Here is a 17592-nt window from a genome sequence, read left to right as displayed (position 1 = left end):
AAAGTGCAAGTGGCCCAACTAGGAATTCAGTCCATGGAATTAAGACTGTGTTCTTAACTACTCTCCTAAACTCTCTGGGACTAGGTCTCTATTCCTCAGACATTCTTTTCTTTGTGATAGTTTCTCCTCTCATTCCACACATATTTTATCTTATTTGTGAGGGAAGAGTTGGAAAGCAGCACTAGACTTCAGTTCCTGTCTCCTTTCTCTTCCTCCCTTTACTCCTATTCAATCAGGACAATATAAGATTTGTGGAAAAATTTTTTTACAAAATCTAGATGCATAAAGCAAAACAGAGGCAGCAATGAAAAGATGAGTCATTTTCAGTAGTTCTTGATGCCTGGTAAATGTTATTAGAATGTGTTATTAGATTGTGTTTCCTCGCTTGAGCCCAGGAGTTTAAGACCGGCATGGGCAACACAGTGAGACTCTGTTTCTGTAATTTTTTTTTAAGTAGCCTGGTGTGGTAGCACGGTGTATGCCTGTGTTCTCAGCTACTTTGAAGACTGAGGTGGAGGGATCACTTGAGCCAGGGAAGTCAAGGCTTCAGCGAGCCATGATTAAACAACTGTATACACTCCAGCCTGGGCAGCAGAGTGAGACTCTGTCTCAACAAGAACAACAACAACAATGAAAACCAAACTGGTGGTTTATTGCTAGATGCACATGGTTTAATAGAAACGGTATGGTTTTAGAGTTAAGTACACTTGCCTCCTACCCAACTCAGCCACTCACCAGTGGGGTCATATTAGTGGAATTACTTAAACTGTAAACCTGGTTATCTGGTGCTGTCAGCTAGGGAGCTTGCACCTACTATTCAGGGCTTTCCTTTTAAGGAATGGAAAGTTGTAAATAGGCAAGTGGATAGATATTTTTCTATCTTAGTGTCTGCAGTGCCTATCGGAGACTAAATCTTCAGAGAATACATATTCAACAGTTATTTATTTAGAGACATTTGAGTGGCAGCTACTGTTGGCTGTTTTAACTATTACTCGCCCCACAGATGTGACTTGTATTTGCTTATGTCCCATTGCATGGCTAAAATAACTTGAAACAGAAGTTGTGTAACATTGGATAGATCAGAAAATGTTTGGGTAACGATGCTGAGACTCTCTCAAATCCCTAGGGGTTGCATTTCCCCTAGAAGCTGAATTTGGTTATGAGAAGCCCCAGTGTAGGAGTCTACCATGATAGTTCCCAAGTGGCATGGGCGGTGATCTGTGGTTCCTCTCCCGCTGTGGAGAACACAGACATGAGGAAATGAATGCTTGAGCTGGAGCATTGGTTACATAATTCCCAGGGCCTCCTCCTGAGACCTCTGGTAATAAGCAGATGGTTGAAGGATGAGGTAGTTTTTGTTGTCGTTTTTTTGCCTTTTGCTTTAATTTTTGGAATAATTATGTTCACCTTCCTGGTTGGGCTGCTCAGGTGAATTAACTCTTTGTTTTGAAAGGGATTTAAGAATCTCAGCATGGTTACCCAAATATTTTCTGATCTATCCAATATTACATAACTTCTGCTTCAAATTATTTTAGCCATGCAAGGAGACATAAATACAATTTACGTCCATGTTGTTACCATGGAAAACCAGTTTATTTTATTTTATTAATTTTTTAAATTTTATTTTTCCATAAGTTATTGGGATACAGTTGGTATTTGGATACATGGGTAAGTTCTTTAGTGGTGATTTGTGAGATTTTGGTGCACCCATCACTGCATCATATTGTCTTTTATCCCTCACCCCTCTGCGCTTCCCCCCAAGTCCCCAAAGTCCATTGTATCATTCTTCTGCCTTTGCATTGTCATAGCTTACCTCCCACATATCAGTGAGAACATATCATGTTTGGTTTTCCATTCCTGAGTTACATCACTTAGAGTAATAGTGTTTAATCTCATCCAGGTCATTGAAAATGCTGTTAAGTCATTCCTTTTTATGGCTAAGTAGTATTGCATCATATATATACATATCTCAGTTTCTTTATCCACTCATTGAGTGATGGGCATTTGGGTTGGTTCCACGATTTTGCAATTGTGAATTGTGCCACTGTAAACATGCATGTGTTTACATGCATGTTTTCAAATAATGTATCTTTTTCAAATAATGTATCTTTTTCAAATAATGACATCTTTTCATCTGGGTAGACACCCAGTAGTGGGATCGCTGGATCAAATGGTAGTTCTACTTTTAGTTCTTTAATGACTCTTCACACTGGGAAAACCAGTTTAGAAGGAGAGGTTGTGATTTGTAGCAGGTGGTGGTTCTGACCACGTATGGAATGCTGTATTCATACATGTGAATTCCAGATGTGGATACCCTGGAAAGTGGGATACCTGGAGTCTGAAGCAATTTATTTGGAGCCCAGGTATAGACTTAGAAGGGAGGAGTGCCGAGATGGATCGATGATGTCTGCTGTGAACATAGCACTGGGAAGCGACAGCCTGTGTGCCCTGTATTTGTCACTTATCCCTGACATGGAAACTGTCTGAAAAGAGGAGCCTCATTTAAGCAGTGTTCAGTCAACATCTACCATGTGTCAGATACTTCAGTGGGCAGTGAAAAGTCTGTAATGAGTAAGAGTCCCTGCCTTCAGTGGGTTTACAATAGAGGAAACAACAGAGGCAAAGCTATAAAGAATATTGGCAAGAATGATGGATATTTGGCTATAGGTCAAGCAAAAAATAACTCAGTATAATTTGAATAAAGGGTTATGATATTTTTGCATCTCCCCGTATTTCTTCCAACAAAAGTTCACTTGTGATTATCCCTACCCTTATATGTTATTTATAGATTTCTTGTTTAGAAGTATAAAAATGCATCAGGTTTATCTGATGTTTAAATTATCAGGTAAAGACTAGAAGAAATATTGGGCTTGCATGTAAGTGCGCATCACAGTATTAACATAGAATTCAAATATTTGAAAGTTAAAAAGAACAGTCATGTTACTCCTTGTCCAGTTCAGCTGGCCAGAACAGCTGCTACGTGGTGCCTATGAACTTTCTGGAAGTCACTGAGGCTCAACATCAGTTTTAAATCTGGGCTCTGCGTCTAGGATGTGTTTTCTCGCCTGAGGCTCATTTGATGTGAGGGCTTAGCAAATAAATACAGTTGGGAAGAGTGAAGAGTGTTAATCAGGTTCAATACAGGCTAGGTTTTTTCCTCAAAATGTCCCAGAGCCTTCGGTTGGATGAATGTCTAGCTACACAAATGATATATGGGATTTAAATAATAGTCCATTTATTAATAAGAGGAAAAGTATCATATCAAGATTGTTTATATTTCATTTAGTTAACTCCTTTTATTTAGGACATTGCAGACTTTTCCTAAACAAAATGTACTATAATATTTTAGAGATGGGGGAAGCCATGAAGCCTGTTACATTTAAAAATTTGTTAAATAAGATAATGAGTAAGCATTCCTTAGCACAATTCTTGACCCAGAGAAAAGTGCTAAATAAATTCTAACTATTGCCACTGGGAATAATAATGTGTGTCTACCACAGAAAACAAAAACACAAAGGACTTGACTTTTTTTTTTTTCCCAGTAATTCTTAAAAAAAAAAAAAAAAATGTCGGGCATTTTCTTCCGGTCAAGATGCTGTAATAGGGACCAGATTTAACCTCTCATCTTAAATGACTGTATGATGATCAGAACACATGAAACAATGGTTTTCGTAACACTGTACATCAAACAGTAATGGACAGCAATCCTTGACAGGAGCAAAGGAGGTGAGTCCTTTGACTCAGCTTACTGCCTTATGAGTTTCCATAAGGAGAGGAGGGGAACTCAGGTGAAGCCTCGAGTACTCCCTGTATTGAGGAAGTGGAACTGAGGGTCTGGGGACCAAGGCACCTGTCATTCTGAGGATAGAGCACCAGATAGGAGAGTAAGAACCCAGGAGAGTATTTATAGGAATTCTAAATGTGTATGTATCAAATAAAAGAGCTGTAAAATCTGTGAAGCAAAAACATACAGAATGGAAAAAATCAAATATATGAACCCACAATTATAATTGTAAACCTAAACATGCATCTCACAACAATTTATAGAATGACTGTATAGGACATAAGGAAGGATAGAGAAGAACTCACCACCGTCAACCAACAGGATGTCATCAACAATTACAGAACCCTTTACCCCAAAACAGCAGAATACACATTCTTTTAAGGAGCCCATAGAGCATATACCTTGAGAGACCACGTCCTAGGCCGTAAAATAAACATCAAATGTAAAGACAGTGGAAATCTTGGGGTGTACTCTCTGACAACAGTAGAATCAAATTAGAAATTAATAACATAAAGAGAACAGGAAAAAATCCCAAACACTTGGAAGCTAAACAGTAAACTTCTCAGTAATCCATGAGTTGAAAATGAGGTCTCATAATACATGTTAAAAATGACATTGAACTTAATAAAAATAAACATACAATGTATCAAAATTTGTATGACACAGCTAAAGCAGTCCTTAGAGGGAAATGTATAGCTCTAAATGCTTTCAATTTAAAAATGGCAATTCTAAAATCAATAATATAAGCTCCTACTTCAAACAAAAATAGGGAAAAAAGTTAAATAAACCCAAAGCAAGCGGCAGAAAGGAAATAATAAAAATTGGAGCAAAAGTCAATGAAATTGAAAACAGAAAAACAATGGAGAAATGGTAGTTCTTTAAAAATGTAGAAGAAAATGGCAAACTTCTAGTAGGGATGATAGGAAAAAAAGAGAGTGGAATAATTACCAATATCAGGAAAGAAGCCAAGAATATTACTATAGACACTGCAGACATTAAAAGGATAATAAGAGACTACTCTGAACAACTCTGCACTTACACATTTGACAACTTAAACCAATTCCCTTGAAAAGCACAAACTACAATTCACCCAATATGCAATAGATAATTTGAATAACCCTATAACTGTTAAGGAAATTGAATTTGTAATTTAACCCCCCCGCCCCCCCACCAAGGGAATCTCCAGGTCTAAATGGTTTCACTGAAGAATTCCACCCATATTTTTAAAACATTTAACACCAATTCTACAAAATGTTTTTTAGAAAATAGAAGGTGGGCCAGGTGCAGTGGCTTACGTCTATTATCCCAGCACTTTGGGAGGCCAAGGTGGGCCGATCACCTGAGGTCAGGAGTTTGAGACCAGTGTGGCCAACATAGTGAAACCCCGTCTCTACTAAAAATACAAAAATTAGCTAGGCATGGTGGTGCGCACCTGTAATCCCAGCTATTCGGGAGGCTGAGGCAGGAGAATCGCTTGAACCCACGAGGTGGAGGTTGCAGTGAGCTGAAATTGCGCCACTGCACTCCAGCGTGGGTGACATAGAGAGACTGTGTCTTAAAAATAGAAGGTGGCGGTACACATTCCACCTTATTTTATGAAGCCATTACACTCTGATCACAAAACCAGACAAAGAAACTAACAAAAGAAACAAGAAAACTACATATCAATATCCTGGATAAATATAGAATTAACACTATTTAAAATATTTTCAAATAGAATCTAACAATATCTAAAAAGACTTATGTACCCCAACCTAATGAGGAATAGTCCAGTAATGCAATACTAATTCAGTATTTGTAAATCAATTGATGTTATTCGCTATACTGATAGGTTAAAGAAGAAAAATTATATGCTCACATTAGTTGATGCAGGAAAAAATTTGACAAAATTGATACACAGCCAGAATTCTCAGAAAAAATAAGAATAGATAGCAGTTTTCTTAACTTGATAAAGGACATGTGCAAAAAACCTACATCTAATATTTTATGTAGGGGTACAAATGAATGATTTCCCCTTAAAGACACCACTTCTATTCAACGTAGTGTGGAATTTCTAAACAGTGCAGTAAGAGAAGAAATATAAATAAAAGGCATACAGATTAAAATAAAGAAATAAAGCTATCCTTATTTGTGGATTGCATGGTTATATAGAAAACACCAAAAATTTAAAACCCACACACATTTTGTGGACTAACAAGTTAGCCCACCAAAGTCGCAGGATATGAAATCACGTTGCAAAAAACAATTTCTAAATTTCTTACAGTAAACACATAAAAACAACTTAAAATACACTACCATTTTAATCACCCAGAAAAAAGGGAAATACTTAGGTGTGCATCTAGCAGGACTTGTATGCTGAAAATTATCAAATGCTGATGAAAAAGGCCAAGATGTAAATAGATGGAAAAGCATAGTGTGTTCATAGATTGAAAGACTCCACTTTGTAAAGATGCCATTTCGGCTCAAATTGATACACAGATGTAATGCAATCATTTCAAAATATCTGCAGACGTTTTAAAAATAAATATAGACAAGATTATCTCAAAATTTGAATAGAAAAGGAAAGAAACTAGAATAGTTAACACAATTTTGAAAAATAAGAATTAGGTGGGACAAATCCGTCTTCCTAGTTTCAAGACATTATGTAACTCCAGTCATCATCACTATGTGGTCTTTGCTTAGATGTAGACACCTAAATCAATGGAAGGGAAGAGCAGACACTGAAATAGCCCCAGACAACAATGACCAACTGATTTTTGCCAATAATGCAAAAGCAATTTAATGGAGGAAGGACAGTCTTTACAACAATCGTGCTGGAACAATTGGCTATTCATAGGCAAAATAATAATAAATAATAAATCTTGACCTAAACTTCACATCTCATAAAAATTAGCTAAAAATTGATCGTAGGTTAAATTGAAAACATAAAACTATAAAACTTTCAGGCAATCCTGTAGGAAAAAAAACTTTCAAACTTAGAGCTTGATGACGTGCCACCAAGGGTCTATAAAACAAAAAAATGATAAATAAGACTTCATCAAAATTTGGCTGGGTGCGGCGGCTCATGCCTGTAATACCAGCACTTTGGGAGGCTGAGGCAGGTGGATCACCTGAGGTCAGGAGTTCGAGACCAGCCTGGCCAACATGGCGAAACCCTGTCTTTACTAAAAATACAAAAGGTAGCCAGGCGTGGTGGTGTGCACCTGTAATCCCAGCTACTTGGGAGGCTGAGGCAGGAGAATCACTTGAACTGGGGAGGTGGAGGTTGCAGTGAGCAGAGATCATGCCACTGCACTCCAGCCTGGGTGACAGAGTGAGACTCAGTGTCAAAAAAAAAAAAAAAAATTAAAGATGTGGTCTCTGAACAATCCTGTTAAGATATTGGAAAGAAAAGCTATAGTGTGGAAGAAAATATTTGCAAATTTCATATCTAATAAAGAAATAATATCTATAAATTTATAAAGAAGTAAAATGGTGGTTAACAGAAACTGGAAGGGTAAAGGGTTAGAGAAATGTTTGTCAAAGGATACAAAGTTTTAGTTAGATAGGAAGAATAAGTTCAATAGATCAGTTGTACAACATAGTGATAGATTGTAGTTAATAATTCTGTATTATATTCTTGAAAATCATTAACAGAGTAGATTTTAAATGTTTTCACTACAAAAATTATAAGTGTGTGTGGTTCTACATATGTTAATTAACTTGAGTAAACCATTCTACAGTGTATACATTTTTCAAAACATCATGTTTTACATGATAAATAAATACAATTATTGTCAATTTTAAAATGTCAAAGGGTGAAAACCAATCCATTTAGAAAATTTTTAAAAAGTGACTTGAAGAAATATTTTACCAAAGAGGATATATGGAGGCACTCAAGAACATGGAAAGGATTCGGCATTACTAGCTCTTAGGGAAATGCAGATTAAGAATGTAATAAGATATCGTTACACACATGTTAGAACAGATAAAATTTAAGATAGAAACAATATCAAATGTTTACAAGGATGCATAGAAAATGTGTCTCTCATATATTGATGATTGGAATGTAAAATGACACAAGTCTTCTGGCAAATAGTTTGTAGTTTCTTAAAGAAAATAAATAGACTTTTACCAATGAGTCAACTGTCACATTTCTGGACATTTATCCCAGAGAAACGAAAGTTAATGTCCACAAAAAACCCCAGAAACCTATACACAGTTATTGTCAGCAGTTTTATTTATGAGTCAAAAACTAGAAACAACCAAAATATCTGCAGTAGGTGAATGGTTAAAGAAACTGTGAGATACCCATACTGTGAACTACTATTCAGCAATAAAAACTGAATGAACTATCAATATACAACACCTGGGATGAATTTCAAGGGCATAATGTTGAATGAAAATTAAAACAATCTCAAAAGGTTATAGACTATACAAGGTCGTTTATATAACACTTTCACCATGACAGAAATATAAAGATATGGTCGTAGTTGCCAGTATGGTGGGAGAAAAAAAGATGAGTAGAACTATAAAGGTACAGCATGAAGGAGAAATGTGTGGTGAATTAGTTCTGTATTGGATTGTGGTGGTGGTTACAGAAATCTATACATGTAATAAAAGCACATAAAATTATACAAACACACTTTATCAATGTCAATATCATATAGTATAATATGATATTATAGTTTCATAAGACGTAACAAATGGGTTACCAATGTCACTAGCAGGATAGGGAAACAAGACCTCTCTGTCCTATCTTTACAACTGTCTGTGAATTTGTAATATTTTCAAAATAAAAAGTTATAAAGATTTCCCTTTTACAGTGTTACTGTAAACCCTAAAGTTCCCACTAAAAGGATGAAATGCAGAGTTATAGCTAATAAGCCAGCAAAGCAAATAGAATAATAAAATTTTCAATTATTCTGAAAGAAGACAGAAAAAGGAGGAAAAGGGAAAGTTGGGACAAATAAAAAACCAATAGATTATAGGTTTAAACGTAATTCTGTCAATCACATTAAATATTAATCTTCTAAATATACTCAGTTCAAAGGCAGAGGTTGTCAGAGTTAATAAAAATAAGATCAAATTATAGGCTGTGTTATAAGAAACATACTTTAAATATAAAGACACAAATATGTTAATAAGGATCAATGGTAGTGCACACCTGTAATCCCAGCGCTTTGGGAGGCCGAGTCAGGAGAATCCCTTGAGCCCAGGAGTGTGAGACCAACCTGGGCAACAGGACAAGACCCCGTCTCTACAAAAAATTTAAAAATTTAACTGAGCATGGTGGTGCACGTCTGTGGTCCCAGCTGCTTGGGAGGCTGAGGTGTCAGGATCACTTGACCCTGGGAGGCTGAGGCTGCACTGGGCTGTGATCACACCACTGTACTCCAGCCTGCACTCCACTGCACTCAGGACAAAGCAAGACCCTGTCTCAAAAGGGAAGAAAGAAGAAAAATAAATAACTATTCATTGTTATTTTTTGTCACGTGTTTTGACTATTTAAAAAATCAAGTTCATTTATTTCTGATTATTTGTAACACATTTTCCTGTATATTAATTAAGGATATTAACCATTCATCTATGATATATGCAGTAAATGATTTCCCAGTTTTTCATTTGTGATTTAATTTTGTCAATGTTATCTTTTCAATATATAAAGCAAGTGGTGTGTTTGCATGTTTAAATAAAGTATATTTTTTTCCTTTAAAAAGTAATAAAGATACAGAATGCTATGACTAATCTAAAGAATACTGAAGTAACTATACTGATATCACACAAATAGATTCTAGAGAAAAATACATCAGAGATAAAGAAGGTAATTTCATAATGGAAAAGGTGACTTAATCAAGAAGACATTAAATATTTATGTACCTCGACTTTGAAATACATGAAACAAAAACTGATGGAATTGCAAGGAGAAATAGCCAAAGATTTCAGTGCTAGTCTCTCGATAACTGACAGAAGAAATAGCTAGAAAAGTACTAAATATATAGATTTGAATAGTAGTATTAACTAATTTGCCTTAATTAGTGACTATAGAACCCTCTATCCTAAAATAGCAGGGTACATATTGTTTTCAAGTACATAAGGAAACATTACCAAGAAAAGAGCTACTCTGGACCGGACTAATTTTTTAATCAATAAATTTAAGAGAATTGAAGTTATTTCTCCAACCAGAGTGGAATCAAACTAGAAATAAATGACAGAAATATAAAATGAAAATCTCCAAACACTTGGAAAATAAGCCACACTTTAATAAATAACCTGTGGATCGAAGAGAAAATCTAAATGGAAATCAAACTAGACAGTGACCTGAACAATAATATACATATGACATATCAGATTTTGTGTAGTGTTATTAAACAATACTTGAAGAAAAATTCATAGCAGTAAATACCCATATTAGGATAGGGAAAAATGGTCTTATATCACTTACTTAATCTTCTGCCTTAGAAAAATAGAAAAAGAAGGTGAATTAAATTAAGTAGAAGATAGGAAATAATAAAGATCAGAGTTGAAATCAGTAAAACAGGTGGTAGGCCAAAAATGGAGGAAATCTTTGAAACCAAAAGCTGGTGTTTTGAGAAAATTAATAAAATCAATACACCTTTAGCCAGGCTTAGTAAAGTTAAGGAGAAGATACAAATTACCAATATCAGTATAGAAAGAGGAGGCATCACTACAGATTCTATAGGTATTAAAAGAAAAATAATATTATGAACAACTTTATTTCATGATATTAAGATTTAAGGGTGAAATGGGTAAATTCCTTGAAAGAGATCTAAGAAAGCTCACTAAAGAAGAAATAGATCATATATCAAATAAATTAAATCTGGTGTTAAAAATCTTCCCACTAAGAAATTTCCAAGCCTAGATGACTTTGCTAATAAACTTTACAAAACATTTCTTTCAGAAAATGGAAAAGGAAGTTTTGTTTCCCAATCCATTCTATGAGGCAACGATTACTGTAATACCAAAACCAGGAAAAAATTCAGAAGAAAAAACCCCCGAAACTGCAGACTAGTCTTCCTCATGAATACCTATATGAAAATTATAAAACAACAAGCAAATGAAATCTATTGATACGTGAAAAGGATACTATATCAAGAATAAGCAGATTTTGTTTTAGGATTGCAAAGATGTCTTAACATTTGAAAATCAATTTATGAAATACACCATATTAACAACAAAATGTGAACGAACACAATTATTTTAATAGATGCAGAAAAGGCATTTGACAAAATCCAAAATGGATTCTAGTTTTTTAAAAAGCTCAGCAAAAATAGAAGATAAATTGGTCAATATGATAAAAGGTATCTATGGAAAATATATAGCTAGTATCATGCTTAATGAGGAAATACTGGTGTGGCCCCCAAGATTGGGAACAAAGCAAGGATTTATGCTTTCGCCACTTCCATTTCACATTATTTTAGCCAGTGATAATAAGCAAGAAAAGGAGGTAACAAGCATCTATTTAGAAAAGAAAAAAACTTTATTCATAGGCAGTGTGATCATCTGTGCACAAAATTTTCTGCTCTCTACAAAAGAAAGCTACTGGAATTTAGAAATGAATTTATCAAGTTGCAGGATGCAATATCAATTTATATAATTCAATTATATTTTTATAGATTACAAAATTGGAAATTAAAGCTTAAAAATATCATTTGCAATAGCATTTTAAACAGTGAAATACTTAGAGGAACAAATCTGATGGAAGATATGCCAGTCCTATACTCTTAAAACTACAAAACACCTGAGAGGAGTTAAAAGAGACTTAAATATGTGAGCATATATGCCAATATCATGTGTGTAGGTTGAGAGACTTATCTTAGTCTCCCTTAATTGATCTATAGATTCAACACAATGCCAATCAAACCCCAGCAGGCCTTTTTTTTCCAATAAAAACCGCCAAACATATTCTAAGATTCATATAGAAATGGAAGTGAACTTGAATGGCCAAAATATCTTTGAAAAAAAAATTGGGGAAGATGATTACTGTGTGATTTCCAGACTTAATGGAAAGCTACAATAATCAAGAAAGTGGTGCGCTGGGCATGGTGGCTCACACCTGTAATCTCAGCACTATGGGAAGACAAGACAGTTGGATCACTTGAGCCTAGGAGTTCAAGACTAGCCTATGCAACATGGCAAATCCTCATCTCAACAAAAAATACAAAAAATTGCCGGGAATGATGGCACATGTCTGCAGTCCCCAGCTACTTGGGAGGCTGAAGTGGGGGCATCACCTGAACCTGGGAAGTTGAGGCTGCAGTAACCCATGATTGTACCACTGCACTTCAGCCTGGGTGACAAGTGAGATACAGGTGTCAGGGAAAAAAAAATAGTGTTGTTGTCTTATTAATCCTTAACTATTATTAATTAATTGAAAGTTTACATAGGGTAGAAAAGTGAAATCTTGATACATATAATCAATATTTATATATTTATAAGCCAAAGATTGCTAGTGATCCCAACTCTGTTATAGGAATGTGAGATTTTATTAAGCATAACAACTCAAATGTTGATGTCCAGTTCATAGAAACTCCATCTCCTAGCAGCCTTCTCAGTATTTTGGGAGACTCCAGCAGGTGTCTCACTTGGGCTCAAACTAAAATCTCATCTCTCATGTGGAGATTTACTCCTGTGCAGATATCCCCTTACCACAGATTACTGAGATGTTAGGCTACCAAAGTCCTAGCAGACCTCTGCAGAATGCCTCACGGTACCATAGCAGGTCCCTATACCATGCCAAATGGGAGATCCTTAAATTATCTTACTGGTTGGCCAGGCGCAGTGGCTCACGCCTATAATCCCAACACTTTGGGAGACTGAGATGGTCAGATCACAAGGTCAGGAGTTCGAGACCAGCCTGACCAACATGGTGAAATCCCATCTCTACTAAAAATATAAAAATTAGCCTGGCATGGTGGCATGTGCCTGTAATCCTGGCTACTCAAGAGGCTGAGGCAGGAGAATTGCTTGAACCCAGGAGATGGAGGTTGTAGTGAGGTGAGCCAAGATCACTCCATTGCCCTCCAGACTGGGCGACAGAGCAAGACTCAGTCTCAAAAAGAAATATATATATATATGTATGTGTGTATATATGTAAATATATATATATATGTGTATATATACACATATATATACGTATATGTGTATATATACACATATATATACGTATATGTGTATATATACACATATATATACGTATATGTATATATATGTATATATATACGTATATATATATATACGTATATATATATATCTTACTGGTTTACTTGTTGTCACCTGGGATATGTAAGAAACCTGTTGGGACAGTATTCACATAATCTCTGTTAAAAGTGGTATTTTTAGTATCTTCTATGGCTCCTCTGTTTAAACATCTCAGATATTGTCTCTTGTAGAAAAAGAAAAAATTGCTATCCCACACCACCCTTACTATGTCCTTCTGATTGCTACCTTTTTTGCACAAGCAGAAATATGTCTTCTGGGCACTATCCGCTTCATGGACAGCAACTTCTGCAAAGAGATTCCTGGGAGTTGTGAATCTACATGCTCACAGATGTCTGAATTGTGACTTATCCTCAGTCCCTACCCGCCATCCAGATTCATTTTTCTGTCATAAAACTTTCATAGGCAATCCATACCTTATGGCTTCACTATTGTAAAACTGGTGGAAAGCACAATATGCTATCAACTTCAGCATCATGAGGGTTGGGCTGTGTTGTCTCAATCCTTTCTCTTTTGAAATGCACCTATTATACAAGACATAGGTTTTGTGATTTGAAGGATTGTTCACCAGTAGCGACACCGTTATTTATTGAGCCATTTTACTGATACTTTTTTGTGTTAACTGAACTTGTATATGTAATTATTATCTGGTAGGATCATTTTGTTTCCCAGTGGTATGTATGGCATGATTTACTAGCATCTCAATTAGGCAATAAATGCATATTTAATTGGGTACCATTATGGGTTCAGTACCATGCTGTGCATAAATACCAGAAGTATACAGACCCAGCCTTCTTTTCTCTCTCTCTCTCTACACACACATACACACACACACGCAAATACATACACACACATATATACATTCACATACACATATAACTGTATACATATGTATGTATGAGCACAAATTATTTGGGGTGGGCGCTGTGGCTCACACCTATAATCCCAACACTTGGGGAGGCCAAGGCAGGAGGATTGCATAAGCCCAGGAGTTCAAGACCGTCTGGGCAACATAACAAGATCCCGTCTCTCCAAAAAATAAAGATAAAAAATTAGCTGGCCATGATGGCATGCATTTGTAGTCTCAGCTTGGGAGGCTGAAGTGGGAGGATCACTTGAGCCCAGAAGTTCGAGGCTGTTGTGAGTTATAATTACACCACTGCACTCCAGCCTGAGCAACACAAGTCAAGACCCCGTCTCAAATGAAACACTGAATTATTTGGAGTATATAGAATTTGAACTTGTTATGCATGTATGAACAGAACTTATTTGGAGTATATAGAATTTAAACTTGGCTTAGATGTATGATGAATTCTCAGAAGTTATGATTAATTATCTTTACCTTTCATTCTATAAGATTTTATTGAATACCTTTTAGATGCTAGAATTTCAGCAATGAGCAAGAATGGTAAGGTCTTTGTCTAAGGAAGAACATAGACCCTATAAAATTATAAAATTAGTGTTACAGTTCTTTTAGAATTTGTCTAGCAACCTTTCTGGTTTTTGCTAGAAAGCTCTCTCATAATTTATAAAATAAAAATGTTTTTGAAAGGGAAGAATTAAAACTCATAGGATTAAATGACAGGAGGAGCCAATCTGGGTATTCATAAAATGACTGATATTTCTGTCTACAGTTGAGTGAAAAGTACTGGAAATCAACATTCACTGAGCAACTACTAGGAAGGCCAGATGGCATTCTAGAGAAAAAGTTGTGGTCTCAGACACATCTGAGTTTGGATCCTGCTCTGCTATGCATTCCAGGCAAGATCGTGTTTTGGCAAGTTGTCTGTCCCATCTGAGCCTGGGTTCCTCATCGGTACAGAAAGTCGATAATGGCATCAACCCAATTAAATGAGAGAACAGATGCACACAGGACGCATTCCACACAGTGCCTGGTTCAAAGTAAGCGCTCAGCACATGAGTGCCACCATCCTTCCCCTAAGGAGGCATGCCATGGACCCTGGTTCTTGATGTTATGGTCACTCAGGCACTTTATACTCATAACCGTCCTGGGAGGTAGGACTTTTATTTTCCCCGTTTCCAGATAAGGATACTGAGGTTCTGGGGATTTGAACTAACCTGCCTTTGAGTACATATCCCGCAGGCAGCCATGCCGATTTCAAAGCTCCTTCTCTTTTCATTCATTGCACTGTTTATTGACCTCATATACATTCTTCATCTCCTGGAGTGTCTCTCCTAATCAGTACATCAGGGGTAACAAGTCTTGGTGACCTCAGTGAATAATAAGCCCAAAGAATTGCGGTGCACAGATTCTTGCTTAAGAATAACAGCGACTTGGAAAGTTTTTCAGTGTCAACAGAGCAGCCTTATGATTAAAATCACTGAAGAATGCGATGTAAAATGTTTTTATTTCGTCTTGCTTTCTGTTTCCCTTGTAATAATAGTCAGCAGGGAACACATTTCTGAAAGACTTCTCCATCTCTACATCCTCAGAATATAATAAGGGGCAAGCTGACTGTGTCAGAGTGTTCAGAGTTAGTAGGCACACAAATGAAAAGATGGTGCTCTCAGAGTTTTATGAATTTTTCTCTCTAGCAGTCTTGGGTTGGAAAGACATCTTTGAAATTGATGTAGCTATCAACCAGGGGCTAACATTAAGATTTCAGTCGAGGTGCATAGGGTTATGATCTTTCTGTTACTGTCAGAACTGCGGCTGTTGTATTTGCATTGAGTGGCGTGCTGGAGAGAGCAAAATGGGATGCAGGAGAAGGAGAAAGAAATAGCAAAACCTATTGAATCGTGGGCTCTACCGGAGGGCATTTGTTAAAGGTAAATTCATCAATAGCTGTTAAGTCATTTGTATTGAATCGTTCTCATAGCCTCATAGCACTTCTTAGTTTTAATAATGGGTCATAGAGAGGAGCTTGGTGATAGATGCCTTATTATGGTATTTAGGCACTTGATTGCAACTGGTCTTAAAAGAGCAGCAGAAGCTGAAACCAGGGTGGCTCAGGAGTAAATTATGTTTTCAGTCTACCAAAACACCCTTTTTAAAATTCACATTTAATATTTCTTGACATATGTTTCTGGATACGCTGTTACCAGCAGTTTATCAGAGATGGAAGAATGTTAAAATAAACTGGTGACCGGAGTATGGTATCTAAAGGCATTCCTTGTTCATCCCCATAAGAGATATTTCGAAAGAAACATTGAGACCCAAGTTAAAAATACCTGCAATTATGCTGGGACAGGGGTGTTCATTCATTCATTCATTCACTCGTTCATTCATTCACTCATTCACTCATTCATTTATTCATCATTTATTGCTAATGTTAAGGGGATAGCGCAGTGTATGAGACAGACCCTTGCCTTTGTGGACTAATTATTACTTCAGTGGTGGAGGTGAGAAAAACATAAATAATAATAACAATAAATGCCAAAGGGGATGTGTGTGATGACGAAACCAGGAAGCTGAAATAGTGAGTGATGGTAGAAGATATAGCAGTGTTTTCTTCAGATCAGCGGGCCAGGGAAGGGCTCTTGGAGAAGAACCCATTTAAGCAGAGGTCTAAGTGATACGAAGGTGGCAACTGGCCAAAAAGAGGAAGGATCATTAGAAACAGCATGTTCAAAGCCCCTGATGTGGGAAAGAACTAAAAGGAGACCAGGGTGGCCAAGCTTAGCAGAGAAGTCAGTGGAGGGTTAGGACATAGGTTCGAATAGCAGATAAAGGCCAGGTCCTGTGTGGCCTTTTCAGTTACTTTACATTTTATTTGAAATACAGTGGGAAACAATGAAGAGTTTTCAGGACGAGGATATTGAGCTCTAATGTATATTATTAGGTGATTGTTTTTATTGACTCTAGAATGGATGGGGAGTAGGTGGCTAAGGAGGAAGTTGGCAGAGGTGCAGGAGAGAAATAACAGTGGCCTCTACCAGAAAAATGAACGGACTGAAAATGTACTTAGAATACATGCTAGTAGATAAAGAGGAACTAGCTAGGAAGTTCCCTAAAGGAGGATGGTCTGTATTCTTGGGGCATTTGTACCCTGATGAGTGAACATCCTGACTTCCTATGTCTAAGTCCATGTACAGCAACTCTTTGCCTCCCTTGTAGGTGAAATGATTTTGGAGTCACTAGCTGGATAAAGAACTAGAAAGGTAGAACACACAGTACTTCCCCCGCACATCTGATTTGGGAGTTTTGGGCTTTACTTGTCTTAGACTGCATGAAATGTCAAAGGAAGCCAGTAACATTGATTTATTTCTTGAGTCTCTGAGTTATCATCAGCTTGCTACTTACAACATATAAGCGGATAGAGCCAGAAGCGGCAATTCCAGGCATTGAACCTGCACTGTTTACTGCCCCTTTGGTCTTATGAAGAATGGGTGATTATCGTAACCCACTTGCTATTATTTTCATAACAAAGCTGTCTCTGACCAGCTACAATCTTGGACTTACATAATTGAATTTTAGATGCAGATGCGCTGCTGGTTTATATGAATTTTCTACGGGTGCCAGCATGAGTCCAGGCTTTAACAAAAAATATTTTTAATTGAGATTTTATGTCCTTGCCCTCAAATCAAGCACTTTAATAGGATCCCAGTTGGAACAGGTGACTCAGTAA

At 36.6% G+C, this 17592-nt stretch overlaps 1 protein-coding gene and 1 non-coding gene across 21 annotated transcripts in view; both read left to right on the top strand.

Moving 5' to 3' along the window:
- RBFOX1 (RNA binding fox-1 homolog 1) overlaps positions 1-17592 on the top strand; it is a 2507416-nt gene that overhangs the window by 1522285 nt on the left and 967539 nt on the right. The gene's annotated exons all lie outside the window — the stretch shown is intronic.
- Positions 14461-14522, top strand: LOC129463303 (U7 small nuclear RNA). The gene has a single exon (XR_008651099.1). It is a non-coding gene; the product is annotated as a U7 small nuclear RNA (small nuclear RNA).

The sequence above is a fragment of the Symphalangus syndactylus genome, chromosome 14, assembly GCF_028878055.3.
Source record: "Symphalangus syndactylus isolate Jambi chromosome 14, NHGRI_mSymSyn1-v2.1_pri, whole genome shotgun sequence".
Classification (NCBI taxonomy): domain Eukaryota; kingdom Metazoa; phylum Chordata; class Mammalia; order Primates; family Hylobatidae; genus Symphalangus; species Symphalangus syndactylus.
Note: the sequence above shows the minus strand (reverse complement) of the source record. Positions and strands in the feature narration are given on the sequence as shown.